The sequence below is a fragment of the Rhipicephalus sanguineus genome, chromosome 5 (assembly GCF_013339695.2).
Source record: "Rhipicephalus sanguineus isolate Rsan-2018 chromosome 5, BIME_Rsan_1.4, whole genome shotgun sequence".
Taxonomy (NCBI): Eukaryota; Metazoa; Arthropoda; class Arachnida; order Ixodida; family Ixodidae; genus Rhipicephalus; species Rhipicephalus sanguineus.
Genome location: NC_051180.1, coordinates 106,580,510 through 106,596,901, shown reverse-complemented (window position 1 = coordinate 106,596,901; position 16,392 = coordinate 106,580,510). Strand labels below are relative to the sequence as shown.

The following is a 16,392-nucleotide window of genomic DNA, read 5'->3' as shown; positions in this document are numbered from 1 at the left end:
CATTTACCGCCGGTGGTATACAGATCTCGGAGCAGCTTCGGCGTCTTTTCTATCACGTAACGCTCGTACCTCTTCTTTCAATTTGAAAACTGCCCTTGAGACGCGCACGGCAAGGCCCCTTTCTGTACCCACTCGTGATGTGGAACGAAAAAAAAAAAACACCGGGCACACCTTGCGCCAGGCGCCACCGTATGGCAGGAGACGCAGATGGGTCACTCCACGCGCCGCAATTTAAAAGAAAGAGAAATATCTAAGACCGTCTCATTCTACATTGCCGACGCGCAGTCTTGGCCAATCTCCCAGAGTGGGTATGTGCCATAGTATTGAGGAAACAAACAAACATTCTCGGAACTTGCAGCGCGTTGCTCAAGCACAAAGGCGTAACAACTGTGACAGTAGTTAATGATAATATCTGGGGTTTAACGCCCCAAAACCACGATATGATTATGAGGGACGCCGTAGTGTAGGGCTCCGAAAGTTTCGGCCACCTGGGGTTCTTTAACGTGCACCTAAATCTAAGTACACGGGCCTCAAACATTTTCGCCTCCATCGACAATGCAGCCGCCGCGGCCGGGATTCGATCCAGCGACCTTCGGGTCAGCAGTCGAGTGCCATAACCACTAGACCACCGTGGCGGGGCACTATGACAGTAGTTCACGCTTGTCTTGTGTATACCTGTGCGTTCATTTCGGGCGTCCTTCTTTGTGCTGCAGCGGCGCGCTGCAAGTATCGAGCTGCTTGTAGTTCTTCGTATGACATTCCAATTTCTTGCTATCGCATTCATTGCTTCGCCCTTGCGGGAGGGATTGCTCCTATTGGCCGGGTCGAATTGCGTATAGCCACTTTCTCCCCAGGCAGTGAACCACTGGAGTAGCCAGGCGTGGGGGGGGGGGGGGGTGCAGCCTCCTTCGAAACTTTTCAGTTTTGCGTGTGTGCATATACACGAGCGATACAAACGCATGCACCAATATATATAAAATATGTTTGTCCCCCCGTCCCCCTGAAACAGATTTCTGGCTACGCTACTGCAGTGAACACCTTAAAAAGTAAGTTACAAACAAAACAAAAGCTGCGTGCATATCACATTTTTCTTTCTTTTTTTTTATGTTCTTCACTCTCCTTTCCGCTGACGGCTCTCCGCGGTTTCGCATTCACCAACCGCTCGGGCCACGTCAGCGCGGCGGCGAATGCTCGTCGGCGTGTCCCGCTTCACTGCTGCTAGCGGTTGTCGGTTGGTTGAACAAGAGGACTAGGTTAAACCCCATAGTTCCCAACAGTCAGTCTTACGCGCTAACATGAATAACGGTCTCACATAGCACACGGGAGCGAAACTTGAGGCTAATTAGCATTCATATAAGCGCCAAGTTCTCATTAAAATTTTGAAAATAGGCATTTATAGGCACTATAAAAACACTATAAAAGCCCTTCTTAAGCTCTAATTCATGCTCATATATCAAAATGGCGCGATAGGAGCGCAAGGAACAAAATAGGCATTTGCCTAAAATCCGCTCTCTAGTTATTACAGGCCACGCCGGAGAAATCGGCGCACGTGTTCTGGGAGCGAAGCCGAAGAGGACGATGATGAAGAGGATGAAGAGAGCGCGTGCCGGTTCATGATGATGATCGTTTCTCTTTCCGACAAACAAACTACGGCTAGCTTAAACATCTTCGCTCTTAATAAAAAAGTCACAGTTTCGCCGCAAGGGCGAAGCAATGAATGCGATAGCAGGAAACTAATGCTATACGAAGTGTGGCTCGCCAATGGATACTCTCAGTTTGAACAGCGCTCCTGTTGCAAAGGCGGCCGAAGCAGCGAAGAAAACTAGCATGCTTCAAGTGTCGAGCTGTGACACTTGATAGTTCGCGCTCATCGTCTGTTTGTTCGTTTAGCGGCGTCCCTAGAGATCGAGTGACTTCCGTACGCTCCGTAACATGAGCGCGGATACCACGGTGAAAGCTTGAAACAACCCTCTTCCCCTCACCACCAGAAAACCACGCGAGCAGACAGCGCAAGGGCGAGGTTCTCCCTGCGCAATAAGAAGAAGCGAGCGAGCTCGCCGACGACTTTTAAATGCGCCCGTCGTTCTCCTAACGCCATCTCGCTGGTAATGAAGAAACGCTTATAAGCGCAGCCGTCTCTGAGTCCTCCAGAGGTAAATGGTGTGTATATAACGCTCGCCGTTACCTACGTGGAGGATCTGCGTTTCGTGGCGTAGTGGCTAGCGCCACTCGCTGCGGAGCAAGAGATCCCTGGTTCGATTCCGCGCTTCGGGAGCACTTTTCTGAATTATTTTTCTTTGGGGCTTTTATATATATATATACATACTTATACATATACGGTGAATGACGGCGACGGCGACGGCAAAATTCAGCCGAGGCTGTCCATATAATTGCTATCGCAATAAAAGCAGTATAACTCGGAACGAACGCGACGTCTACACCCGCGAAAGGGATGTATAACGTGTAAACGCTTATGTTAGTCGCGGTGCTCGCGGTTGAACGCCAATACAAATGCAGTGAAACAAGGTGTATTTGTGTGTAAAAAGTAAGCTCAGCGAGCACAGAAAGTGGCCGTAAAGAGGTAAACGATTTTGAACGAAGCAACGGCAGTTTTGAAGGGCAGTTATAGTATTCAAATATGAAATGTGTGTGCACACAGTCACGACTGGCTATCTGTAATGGAAACGATGTCGACCGGAAGATTACTCCACAGTGGAATTCTCACGAAGCAACGCGGACGGGCTAATAATAATAATAATAATAATAATAATAATAATAATAATAATAATAATAATAATATTAATAATAATAATAATAATAATAATTCTTGGGGTTTTACGTCCCAAAAACACAATACGATTATGAAGGACGCCGTAGTGGAGGGCTTTGGAAATTTCGACCACCTGCAGAGTTCTTTAATGTGCACCTAAATCTAAAAGCACAGGGGCCTATAGTATTTTGGCTCTATCAAAATGCGGCCGGGATTCGATCCCGCGACCTTCGGGTCAGCAGTCAAGCACCATAACCACTAGACTATCACGGCGGTTAGAAAGGGTCGTAGACGCACCAGCAATATAGCTTAATCATTAATTAACCTGGAGAGGTGGAGGCAGAAGAAAAACATGGCTAATCCCTACTGTCATAGGAATCGGTATAACACGAAAGTGAAACATGTCTTCACAGCCGTAGTTGAGCGTTTGTTGCGCATTCTTTCGCCCCAAGGGCGAAGGAATGAATGATACAGCAACAAATTGTAATGTCACGCGAAGAACGGCCAGCAGCTCAAAACTTGCAACAGCGCTGCTCAAGCAGAAAGGACGCACGGAACGAACATACACAGGATGAGAGCGAACTGTCACATTTGTAACTTATTTCTGCGTCAGCATCGCGCTCCTTTCGCAAAAGCGACCGCTGCAGTGAGCCAAGCGACCTTCGTGCTCTCAACGCGAGAAGTACAAACCAGCGCGATCACGAGATAAGCGCACGCACGAGCGACCACGCCCTGTAGAGGCAGGCGCTCGTCGCAACGGCGACGACCTTTAAAGCGCGCTCTTCTACGCTCTTCGAGCCCTTCGCGCCATCTCGCTAGTGATAACGAAAACACGCTGTAACACGGATCTCCGAGTACCGCCACCGGCAAATGGTGCCTATAAATAGCTCGCCGTTAGCATTGCGAAGAACGTACCGTCCGTGGCCGAATCGTCTCGCGCTGCGGAGCGAGGGGTCGTGTGTTCGATTCCTGGTGACGGAACTTTTTCTTCTGGTTTTTTTCTTTGCCCACTGTTAGTCTTTATGTTTGACAACGTCATATCCGTGACGGAAATACGTCAGTGGAGCCGTGGTGGACCGCAGCATAAAACACTTTCGTGTTAAAAAACTGGGGAGGTGCGAAGCACATAGGCGAGGGTGTTTCAGCTCCATTAACGTGAAACCTGGGTAGGTGCGAAGCATGCAGTGTTTTGAGAGAGCTTTCTTCGATGAGGCCCTAGTGGTGCCAAGCCTGAAACCCGGCGTGTAGGGAAGGGTGTTTCCACTCCACTAACGTCGTCGGAAAACTGCGTACACTAAGGCGCTTCTTCTACGTCTTTTTTCTTTTTCTCCTTTTTCTTCTTGTTTGTGTTTTTCCTTCAGCACTATGGAACACACCCACTCCGGGGGACTGGCCAAGAAATCGTAGCTTTAAAATTTAGAAGTTAATTTGAACAATGTTTAATCGTAAAAAAAGATTAAGAGAAATGAAATGTTAGGTAATATATCAAACAAATACTGCAATTACATTACTATGCGATTTCGCTAGTAGACCAAACTGCCGCATTTATCTGATCAGAAGATTTCCGAATAAATTTATTAGATTTTAGCGCATTTTTATTTACGAATAGTTGACGTCACGATTAAAACGGTGTACGTTTAGTAGCTTGGATGAAATTACACACCGCATTAAAAACATCTCTGTGGCAGTATCCCATACCGGAGGCACCGAAGCTTAGCACAATTTCTGCAGTTAAATTTAAGCTCATCTTTGAAAGCGGATGAATGAGAAGGCTTTTTCTAATAATTGAATATCTGCAACATTACAAAAAAATAATGTTCAATATTTTCTATTTCTTCGCAGAATTGTTCTTCTTCTTCTTCCCTACATCATTTTCGCTGTAGGCGAAAATGTTTGAGGCCCGTGTACTTAGATTTAGGTGCACGTTAAAGGACCCCAGGTGGTCGAAATTTCCGGACCTTTCCACTACGGCGTCTCTCATAATCATATCGTGGTATTGGGACGTAAAATCCCAGGTATCATTGTTATTATTATTCCTTACATTTCCGGCTTCTGTTCCCTACGGCATGTAGGGAAGGGTGTTTCAGCTCCACTAACGTCGTCGGCTGTTTGTCGGGCTAACTGTTGCCATCTTCATTTGTAGTGGCCCGATGGCGAGTAGTGGGATTTACGGAATTATTGTGGCGCCTACCCGTTTTATGATGAACCGTGACGGCATGACACACCATGACGACATTAGACGCCGACAAGCCGAGCCCCTAAAGTGCTTCGGACCTATAAGATAAGACATTGTGTGAATATTTCACGAATCATTATGTGCCGTCCTAACGTGAAACGGCTCTCACATTTCCGAAAATGTTACAGCAATAAACATAATTTGGATCTACTATGTTAAAGCTAACAACAAACGCTATTCGTGGTCGTGGATTGCCTCGTTGTGACAGAGCCCTCTTATATAAGCTAAGAGTTGGCTCTGTATTAGTGCGTGAGCGCTTATACCGACAAGGTCGTGTAGACAGTCCATCATGTACGTCATGTGACTCCTGTGAGACACTAGAACACATAATTTTTGAGTGTCCCGCATTTGTTATGCAGCGAGCACTGCTCATCAAGGAATATGGACTTATTGGTCTAAAGTGTACGAACCTTGATGATTGCCTGTTCCCGAGGGGTTGTGCTGCTCGGCGTGACCAGGCCCATCGAGCCCTACTTACTTTCTTAAAAAATACCGATTTGGCCTCGCGCGTATAGACAATTTTCCTTGTGACCACTTATTCGTGTTTACGTCTGTGTTATTAGTTTTTTTTTCTCACCCATTTTCTTTCCTTTTTCTTTCCCCCCTGTCTTCCTTTCCCCAATGTTTCCCCTTTCCCAAATGAGCAGGCAGGCGTTGTGCCCCTTTAGGTGGCAGTTGTCAGCCTGTTCCCTCCCTATTTCCTCTGTGTCTTCGTGTTTTCTATGTATTCAAACCAAATAAATAAATAAATAAATAAATAAATATAAGCACGTGCATAAAAGAGATAATGTTATGCCGTGCGCCACAAAATAAATTGGTAACTGAGAACCTGCCGCTAGCGTTCTCGCGGTCTACATCCGTTAGTGCAATCACCTCATGCGCTACTTAGCAGTGCAAGATAAAGCACATACATTGCGTATTCACCTAAGGGTAGGCACCACCCCAAATGTAGACATCTCCAGCTTCGATGGTGCAACGATGTCAAACCAGCGTTTTCCTTACAGTCATGGCCACTGTTAGCATAGCTTTGGTAGGATGTAATTCTCTACAACACACTTCAACGCACCTTTTTCCTACTTACGATGCTTTACACATAGCTAATCTCCTCACCAAAACCCTTCTGAAAAAAAATTAGCACAAACGTACCTGGCCGGAAGCGCTAAGCGAAAGTGTAAACTGTTTTTTTTTTTTTTTCTTGCAAGTACGATCGTCACGTGGTATTGGCACTTTGGCTAGCGCCGTAATTAACCAAGCGCGAAAACCCGCAAAGGAGCATTTTCCGAAGCGTAATCATTCATTCACACAGCGCTCTTGCAGCGTGCGGATAAGAGAATTCGATCAAAGCTTTCCAAACGCTATAACGAAACATTTTCTCGGTCGAGTTAGTTTAAAACTAGGAACGGTTCGGAGAGGCGCTAACTTCGAATAAAGGAGATCCCTTAAAAAATTAAGCTCCTTGATTCTAACGAAGGTTTATTGAAAGCAGCCACGCCATTTCAGATAAATGCCGCGTTTCTCTTTTAAATAACTTTTAGCTGGGAGCTAACGCCCGTTCTGCTCACTGCACATTTACCCATCTCTTTTTCTTGCGTGTTTTTGCATGACATCTTATCGTTCTTCGATATAATTACGCGTTGTAGAGCTTCCGCTGTGCACAAACGCCCCGCGGTAACGGTGCAGGAAATCGCAGCTGGTTCTGAAGGTTCGCGGCGCCCAAATTTCCCCCCTATTTTCTCGGGTTTACCTCCTGGCGTGTAATTTTTTCTACGGGCGATCGAAAGACGCGCTTTTATAACGTAGATTCAGAGAGCGCGCAAGAACCTCCCCGATGAAAGCCACCAGGGGCGCTATTTTGTACGCGTTCTGTGATAGAACGGAACGTCACGAGAGGACGAGAGGACGAGAGGGAACCGCACGGGATTGGCCGACGCTCGTCTGACGGTATGATGTGGGAATAGCAACCGAAACGGCAGTGCTGTCAGTCATTTTAGCAAAAAACTGGATCAGAACGGACAGAGGCAGCGTTCCGTCCGATAGAACGGACCTATAACGGCCTCCGGACGACTTGGATTTGATCAAAACGTAAGCGCTAGAGCCGGAGTATCGAATCAGTTTGCTTTGCGCATCATTTACTTACTCCAACCCCGCGCCGATAGTTAGCGAAAATCGCAAACAGCCCCCCACCACTGAACGTCTCGTGAAAATGCGACACCACCTAGCGCTCAATCAAGACATTACTGACATTACTACAAATAAGTTGTTGCTAAAGTCGTGCTCTTCCATCTCAAGCTTTGAAAATCCATGTCTGCCAATATTGATGTTCAGCTATAATAATTTTGTGTTTCTTCGTGCGTTGAAAACATTTCTGAATTTCCTAAGCTCGCCTATCGATTGGCGGTTTGCTCCCTCTCGTCTTCTCGTGACGTTTCGTTCTGTTCTATCACAGAACACGTACAAAATAGCTCTCCAGGAAGCGTGCTACCATTCGTAATATTTAACGTGGCCGCGGCTGGCGTTCAACGCGAATTAGACCTTACGAATTCTAGTGTAGAAGTGGCTGATATCAGCGTGTGGGTGTTTGGATACCATCTTCGTCAGGAGTAGGAGTAGGATAAAAGGAGGGCAAGCAGGTTAACCAGGGCTGAGCCCAGTTAGCTACCCTGCACTGGGGAAGGGGAAGAAAATTTGAGGAGGAGGAGGAGAGAAAGTTCACTGTCGTTGCAGCCGACGTAGTACCACTTCCGTGCTTGACATCATAGACGGTCGATCAGTCCTGTGTCCTTAAGCAATCGCAGCACCGCACAGTGTCGCATGAATAGCCGAGCTGGCAGTAAGTGCTGCTTAGAAATTGGCAACGCTTGGCCTATCGGTATCAGTGGTGCTCATACGTACCATTCACTGAAATGAAGCAAAAATGTATACGTTTTATGTTGAATCTAGTAGGAGGACTCTCCTGTTCTAAAAGTAGCGAACGCTATACATTTCTGAGCGTAACTCTTGGTCACATAGTTATCCATAATGTCGCACTGTTGAGACAGTTGTGGTGTCATTGCCCGAATGCTTGTGTCATTGAGCATGTCACTTTGGAACTTCGTGTGGGGTATAACGTTAGTTGCTGTATAACAATCAGCGGTGGCTATTCGCAGCACACAATACCAGCTGCCTCTTACGTAAACATCGGAGAGCCCCAGCGCGAACACTCAGAAACAATACACAGGAGGTCTTCGATGATCAGTGACGGCATCTTTTAGCCAATTTCGAGAGAAATGCGGGCAAAGCTTTACTTAAAATTCCCACGCGTGATATTCGTACAGAAACGCTGTGCTTTCGCCAAATAACACAGTTAAATATGAAGAATCAATCGGCGCAAATCCGCAGCGACCAATATAACAGCGATGAACATATGGGTAAAAAAACTTTTATACAGCCATTGGTCCTCATGATGTTGTAACAATTCAAGCTTTAGATATACTTCTAGCAAACCGTTCTTGTAGAAAGGCGACCAGGACACACAGTTCCGACTTTGAAAAACTGAAAGCCAAGGACTTTCTTCAATAGCAACCCCCAGTTAGATACCTTCAACCCCCTCCTCACGGAAATTACAAGAAAGAAAATATAGCTAGCTTACAGAACCTGCTGAACCCGCATTACTTGCTTCGAGTTCTTTCAGACCACATGGTCTGCCGTCTGAGAGCGTGCCCTCTCAAACATCTAAACCGGAGCTTCTAATTCAACCCGTACGAGCTTGCTGCGTGACTGCGGAGTTCACTGCGTGTACCCGTCCGAAAACGCACTGGCATAACTCCGCGCATGTCGTGCACCAGGAGCCTAATCAGTGCCTGCAAAACGAGAACAGCCGCTTTCGCAAGAAGTCGTCCATGCATCCGTGCGTCGCTTGCATTACGCGGCTCGCTCACCCGTCGTCATCGCGTGCATTGAGGGAAGGCTCAAACTGCAGTTAACTGAGCCTTTCCTGAATCTGTGCGCCGGTAGAGAGATGCGCGGCACACTAGTTGACCCAGTTTTTAAAGCTGGAATGGAGGGGGGGGGGGGTAAACCGGGTGCTGTCAGAGGCATCTGTCAGGCACACGAATGAGCTCCAATTTTACGCGTGTGCGAGATGCGCGCTAACGTCGAGTGGTTTAAGCTTATGTGAAATGGGTGATTGCAGCAAAGAGAAGTCTGTCACTACACGGAAAACGTGACGTCATTCGAACGAAAGGAACAATTTGGGAATTGCGTAGAACAAGGAGGCATAAGTATGTCTGGCAAGGCAAAGAAAGTAAGGGAGACTTTATTGAAAGTTGGAAACGTCAATCCCGCTACACGCGGGGTTTGCTCATTCAGATGCGTTTTTTTTAATGATATGAGAAATAGGCACAAATGAAGTTTAAATGGCGGTAAGTAAATAAAAAAGGACTTCACAGATGTGCGTTAATTTTATTGGTCCATTCACATGCTGAACACCATCGTACTGACTTTGTAAGGTAACTTCAACTAGTCATCGACGCGACTTCAAGATCCACCTTTGTTTACAAACACGCTTACAGTAATGTCAATTTCTCTAACAACTAGAGTTTCATTTTTAAATGCGAATGCATTTCTTAGTCGGGGCATGTCAGGCATCTGTCGGTGTCCGCGCGCCGGCAGGTGTTATCCCTCCGCTCTCACTCCCTCTCCCATAGCAACAGCTGCGGGCGCGCGCGCTTATCCTCGCCCCTAGCAACCGGAGCAGGTGGTGCGGGCGGAGTAGCGGAGAGTGAGTGGAGAGGAGGAGCGCGCTCTGGCGTGTGAGGGCGCTCGCATCGCGGGAGCTCGGCGGAGCTCCCGCGTGTGTGGAGAGAGTGTAGGAGAGGGTAGGTACAGTGCTTCGCCGCTCCTTCTCTCGCCGTTCGCTCTCTCTCCTCCCTGCGCCCCACTCTCCCGTCCGCTGGAGTGAAGCGCGCGCCTCATTCTCGACCGTTCGCTGGCTGGGCGCCTCTCAAGGCGATGGCAGAAGTCGGTGAAGGCGAATATCTGACGGCGTCATTAATTTACGCCATCAAAATTACTACGCCGTGTACTCTCGGCGCAAGAAATCCATTCGCATTTCCTCACGATTCCCTTCGGGGAGGTGGGGGCATTTTTAGGGGCGAAGCTCCTTATAGCGGCACCCGTTCGTTCCTCGTAGCGTAGTATGTAACCAGTCTTACGCTTTGACCTGCAAGGTGGTGCCGGTGGGAGATTTTTCCTGTGCGTTGTTGAACAATAAAAAATTCGCAGCGTTAGCTAAAAGCCGACTTCTTCTGTCTCTCATTCCCATTAGCAGCCATTCTTTACCTCCAAGGTAGTGCCTGGTGAGATTTCTCCTGTGCGTGATTAAACAATAAAAATTTTGTTCAAAACGCCGTTGATTGATGAAATAAACCAACAAAAGACGCCAGATGTTTTGTAAAAGCAAAACGAAAGAACGCCAGATGTTTCTAAAGCAAAACGAAAAGACGCCAGCTGCTTAACGAAAGACGCCAGATGTTTTCTAAGCAATGGTTTTCTAAACAATGAAAATTCACAACGTACATGTAAAATTAAAGTGCGCTGCAAGTCGTCATAACTCATCGAACCTTTAGTATAAACGCGCCCGATCTCACGTCGGTGATGATGTACTGGGCAGAATTCACGGAAGATTCACGGTTTACCGATGAACCTCCGCAGCTTCGCCCACTCATCATCATTCACTCCGTGGATATGCTGTGATTTTTTTAAATGTCTTCCTTAACGAAAGTGCGCTGGTTACCGTTATCCAGAATGCTTCTTATGTAGCCAACGGCAGCGTTGTGACGGGCTTCTCTGAGCTCTTCAGGCATATTGTCCTCGAAGCACGGTTCTTCTTAGAACGAAGTCTTTGAATTTTACAGATCTAGCACCTTATCTACAAAGACGCTAGCTTAAAGAATACAAGAAATGCTTGATTAATAATATTGTTAGGCCAAATTCACTTTAATTTCCTATAGTGCAAAGCACATACGCGCATTAAACCTGAAGATCAACCAGGGAAAACACATAGGTTTTGTTATGTATTGTTTGCAGCGATGCTTCCACACACTCGGCTCCAAACGTCAGTGTGCTCGTGCAGCGGTGTCTGGGTTTACCATTTGTTTAAATCGGTGTCGCACTTGAGGTACAGCACAGAGTTTCCTAAAACTAACTAGAGGGGACTCTGGCGCTGCGATCATTCAGCCACCATGGGAATGATGGGTAGTACACAGACTTGCCTAGTCTTCGTACTCTCAGGCTTCGAACGCACTTGTGGCTTTGTTTATTTGTTTATTGCTGTGTTATGGTTTTCTTTCGGATAAAAGAATGGATCGTTGTGAACTCCGTGACCAGATTTGAATTGGTGAGCCTAAAAAAGTTAAAGTGGTGAAGTAGAACTGCTGAATTTTGCTGAACTTCGTTTTGGGACAAAGCGGATGCAGGCGACGCGGAGCCGAAAGAACGAAGTTTAGACAAATCCGTGTACTACCCATCATTCCCATGCTGGCTGAAGCGCCATGCGTTGCAGCTCCCGTAGACGCTAGCGCCAGAGCTCCCTCTAGTAAGTATTGTAGGGAACTCTATGAGGTGCAGTACCCAATTGATGAATTTGTAGTCTGGGATGAGAAAAATGGCGAAGCTTGCGCTTAGTCACGCATGGCTTAACACGGCGTAGCTGGCAAATTTCACCTCTGACATGGTTTTGCTAGGTCTTGGTATACATCTCGCTAGGTTATGCTAGGTCTGAATTGCCCTTACAAGGTCTTACTAGGCATTGCTAAGTCTTAATTGGCCATACTAAGCAATGCTTGGCTTTACTAGGCATCATTACTCCTCTAAGGTTTCACTAGGCCTGTCAAACTTTAAATCGACCAGCTTCGCTTTGAAAGGTGCCCTGAAACGGTTTTGACAAGTTTCTATGAACACATTGTGCCGGTAGAGCAAGTCCTAAGGATCATTTACAGACCGATTTAAGCTCTGTGCGTAAACTGTGTAATTTATTACAAGGCTTTAAAGCTGCGAATCGCCACCAATCACAGCGGCTCAGCCAAACGCGTTTTCAAACCGCCCATTTCCAGTGCGCGTCGTACTGGAAGCGCGACGTCACGCAGGCGGCTGATGTGATTGGATATGTCCAGTCCACGTCACTGAACCTCCTGTGGGCAGCGAGCGTCATCTGCCTGTGTTACAACGTGCTCCGTGTTTACGTGAGCTGAGCGACAGTGTTTATCTCGAAGTGCCCTTTCTTGGACACAGTGATTTGCCCTAGCCGTGTTGTGTACCACATATATCTAGCTATTGGTGACTTGTAAAGCTGCGACATCGTGCAATGTTTGTGAGGCATCTGGCGAGCGGAATCTCTTCAGCTCGTCGCTGCAATGAGCGTCGCGCTATCGCTATCCATTCGACGCCACGATCCACGTGTCTGCGGCTGTAACTTCACCCCTGAAGACACAACCACATTGCCCGAGTTTACGCTTATCGGTGATCGTTCCCGAGATCTTTTTGTTTGTCCGCATGCTTTTATAGCTTGTCGCCGTAATGAGATTAAAAATAAGATCGGCTGGTAGTGTGGCGGCACCTGTCGGAGGAGATATCAACCACTGCGCGAGCTTCGTCATTGTTGCCAGACGGCGTGCTGCCGGGCACACTGGGCCTCCGAGATAGCGCGCGACCTGTAGGCGCGCAATATCGGAGGCCATAACTGGGCGAAGGTCAAACCGTTGAGTGAGCTCATGACAGCGCTGCGATCGCCGGCGATTCCAGTGTGTCTGTGAGTTGAGGGTGCAAGGCAGTGGTGAGGAGGGGGGTATAGATATAATTGTCCGTAGCGGCCTTGGTACACGGTGCGTCGCTTAATTTCTGGTGCGAATGATTTGGGGATGCTCTTGCCTAAACGCTGACAAAACATCAAAAAATCGTTTCAGGATCCCTTTAAGACATAGGCGTGACTTGCCGCAAGCCTTGCCATTTTCTGAGCCTCGCTAGAGCCGAGTCTTCAGCAAAAGCCAAATCATTACACCAGACCTTAGGACAGTATATACATGATTATTATACAATTAGTCATGGCTGGTCAAATGGTAAACCATCATCCAAGTCATAGTCTTCTACTCGTTCTTCATCTTCGTCACGTCTGGCTGGATCAAAGGGTACATTTTAAATCAAGTTCGTCCTTCCCGTCATAGACTTCCACAAGTTCCGTCATGTCAACCGGCATCATCGGTAGGACTTGTGATTCACAAAGCTTAGTCGATTCTCGACCTCTAAGTATCGCAGCACCAAACACACAATGCTCCCAAACCGGCTTCTTCTTCATCTATCTTGATCATGGTGGCTTTGTGATCGCTATGATACACGGCCAGAGACTTGCATACTCACTCAAGCTATCCGGATCAAAGTTCGCAAACGTCAGATGTATACTAGTTCCCCGTATTGTCGCGGGGAAGCTTCCTCATCTCTTGCTGAGACATGTCATGTTCATACCCGCCAGGAAATGAATTAGTCACTTGTCCTTAGCAATGTTAACACTACAGTCACCAATCACCACGACCGGTCCTTATCTCTATAGCAGTCTCAGCCTGTCACCAGGGGATCGCTCGACCTCGCTTTGCGTCGAGTTGGGAGGAATGTAAACCAGTACAAGCGTCTCACCTTTTTCGCCTCGCCTTTTTCGACAACCCATCCCATAGGAAGCTCCAGTCGTTCACCCGGTACATCCGAACCTCGCTTGACATACTTCAGACGCTCGAACTTCGGTCTGCTCATGGCGAGAGAATGACGATCCTGCACCCGCGCACCCGTTCTACACAAGTCACCACATGTTTCTGGTGCTCCACTTCGCCGAGCAGTTTTGTTTTTTAGGGGCGAAGCTCCTTATACCGTGGGTCTGTCCATCCTCCGTTTGTTTGTAGCGTTGTAGTAGCCACCTCTAGCTCGCGAGAAGCGCGCGTTCTGGTATGCAGTAGAAGAAGAAGACGACGTTGACGAGTGAGACTCTGGTGCGTGTTCGCCTGTGTGGCATTCTTTCTTCTTTACTGAAAAAACGCCGGTTGAGCTCTCGAGGGGTGCGGACGCACATCACATGCGCTCCGCACTTTTTCGAATTTTCCACCGTAAGCCGGGTCAGAGACGACTTTTTCTGTGCCGTGACCTTTCTGTCTACCCACCCGGTAGCCTTTCCAGAAAAAGACGGACCTTGGGAGGTGATATTTCCATGGCAAACAGCCCTTTTCACCCGGACGACACTGTGTCGACGAGTCAAGCGTACCCCTAGGCCTACCGGGCGGCCGAACTCGACGCGGCGGAGCGAGACGCGGACTCGCGTCGCTCTGCCTCACCATGGCCTATGCCGTGGAAGGAAACGACCTTGATCCATCGGAGTTCAACGACGGGTCATGGACACTGGCCCTTGATATGCAGAAAAAATACAGACGCCGGACCGGGACTGTATCAAGCCCGATCAACGGAGAGACTACGCTGACAAGTGAGTCGGTGCCAACGCCGAGACGCCAAGCGCGCCCGCCACCGACTGTGCGACGGCGACCCATGCCACGCCTTCCGGAGGACGATTACAAAGTGGTTCTTCGTCCGAATGGAGCCATCAACTTGACTGACGTTGGACCTGCGATAATCGTGGAGGCCATATGTATCGCCGCCAGCATCGACTTTCGGCTGGCACTCAAAGAAGACCAGGTGAGAATTCATCCAATCAAAAATACCATTACAGTCAGCACACCGGACCGCCTACGAGCCGAAGCTTATCGCAAGATCACGCAACTACAGCATGAACGAAACGCCCTCAGCATACCTGTGGCTGCATATGTCCCAGCACCCGACACCTCGGTGAAGGGGGTAATATATAAGGCACACAGCTATGAAGATGACCAGGCCATATATGAGGAAGTTTCGGGCAGGAACCCCGACCTGCCGGTGGTGAGCGCGAGAAGATTAGGTCAAACTAATCATTGCGTGATCACTTTCGCAGGGGACAAGCTCCCGAAGTATGTCAGATACCTGGCCCTCACCTTCGAAGTTTTTCCTTTCCGAGAGAGACTTGAAGCCTGCTTCAATTGTAGGAAGTTGGGACACCGAACTGACGTTTGTCCCAAACCACGACCACAAGTACCAAGATGCCGGCGATGCGGTGAAGAACACACACCGCCACCCGAGGGAGAAAAACCGACCTGCCCTCCGTCCTGCGTAGTGTGCGGCGGAGGACATCAAACTGGCAGCCGCAATTGCAAATATCGCTTCATAACCAAAAAGCAGCCCGGCAAGCCAGTCACAGCCGACAATGCAAAGGGGCAGGAAATTGACAAACCAGCTCCAGACAGCATTCCAAGCCAACAAGGTACCACCACCAAGAACAAGACGGCAGCGACCTGGGAATCCAGATCAAAGGAGAACAACGGAGGGGAGTCCCGGAGCCGCTCAGAATCTTTTCCACCCTTGCGAGGTCGGAGCGAGAGCAGAGACCGCTCAGAGTCACGACCACGGAGAGACCACTCGAGCGAGAGCCGAGGGGAGCGATCGACGTCACGACCACGGGGAAACCGCTCGATATCCCGCCCGCGGGGAGACCGCTCGAGTTCATCACACAAGCAAGCGACCTCCAAAGGAAACAAACCTGCACCGCAGCCCCGGCCCAAGTCACCTCAAGACTCGCAGGTGAGAGAGCTGGCGGAGCAGATCAAATTACTTCAGCAACAATTGGCTGCAGCTAATAATGAAATTCGGCAGCTAAAATGTAAACAAAACCCCACTAATATTTCCCAAACTAAAAACGCGAACGAAATCGTGGCCTGCGTTGAACGTAAGGTAACTACTCAAGATGACATGGACACTGACAGTGTGCGTAACGCAAAACGAAAGGCTGTTAGTCCGATAGAGCCCACTACGGCAAATGAAACAACCGAAGTGTTGGACTCACGAATGACAAACCTTGAAACTATGATGGAAAAAATGATGACTAATATGTCCAACCAGGTAATACAGATTAAACAACTGACAGAGAGCATTACAGCCCTTAGCTCAACAGTGACATCGCTCGTAATTCACACTGGGCTTTCAATGGTACAACAACCTCCCTTAACTCAAGCTGAGTCACACAGCCAGGAGGTTGTCGATGCGCCAGAAACAATGACAACCACGACGCGCAACCCGGAAGCTCGACGCGCCGCCGGGGGGCCAATAAGATCACACAGCGCGAGCTCAGCGCGCATGGAACCTCATAGGCGATCGTGATGGCCAACGCACCTATAACAATCTGGCAGTGGAATTGCAGAGGCTTCGGCCGAAAACGCCGAGCTCTGGAATACACGATTCAAAATTATCCCACTGAACCCGATATTCTGGCCCTCCAGGAAACTTTCAC

The 16,392-nt window shown here is 48.3% G+C and overlaps 1 pseudogene; it reads left to right on the top strand.

Annotated features, from left to right (window-relative positions):
* The first annotated feature begins 14,357 nt into the window (after nucleotides 1–14,357).
* LOC119394097 (AF4/FMR2 family member lilli-like) overlaps nucleotides 14,358–16,392 on the top strand; it is a 44,363-nt pseudogene continuing 42,328 nt past the window's right edge.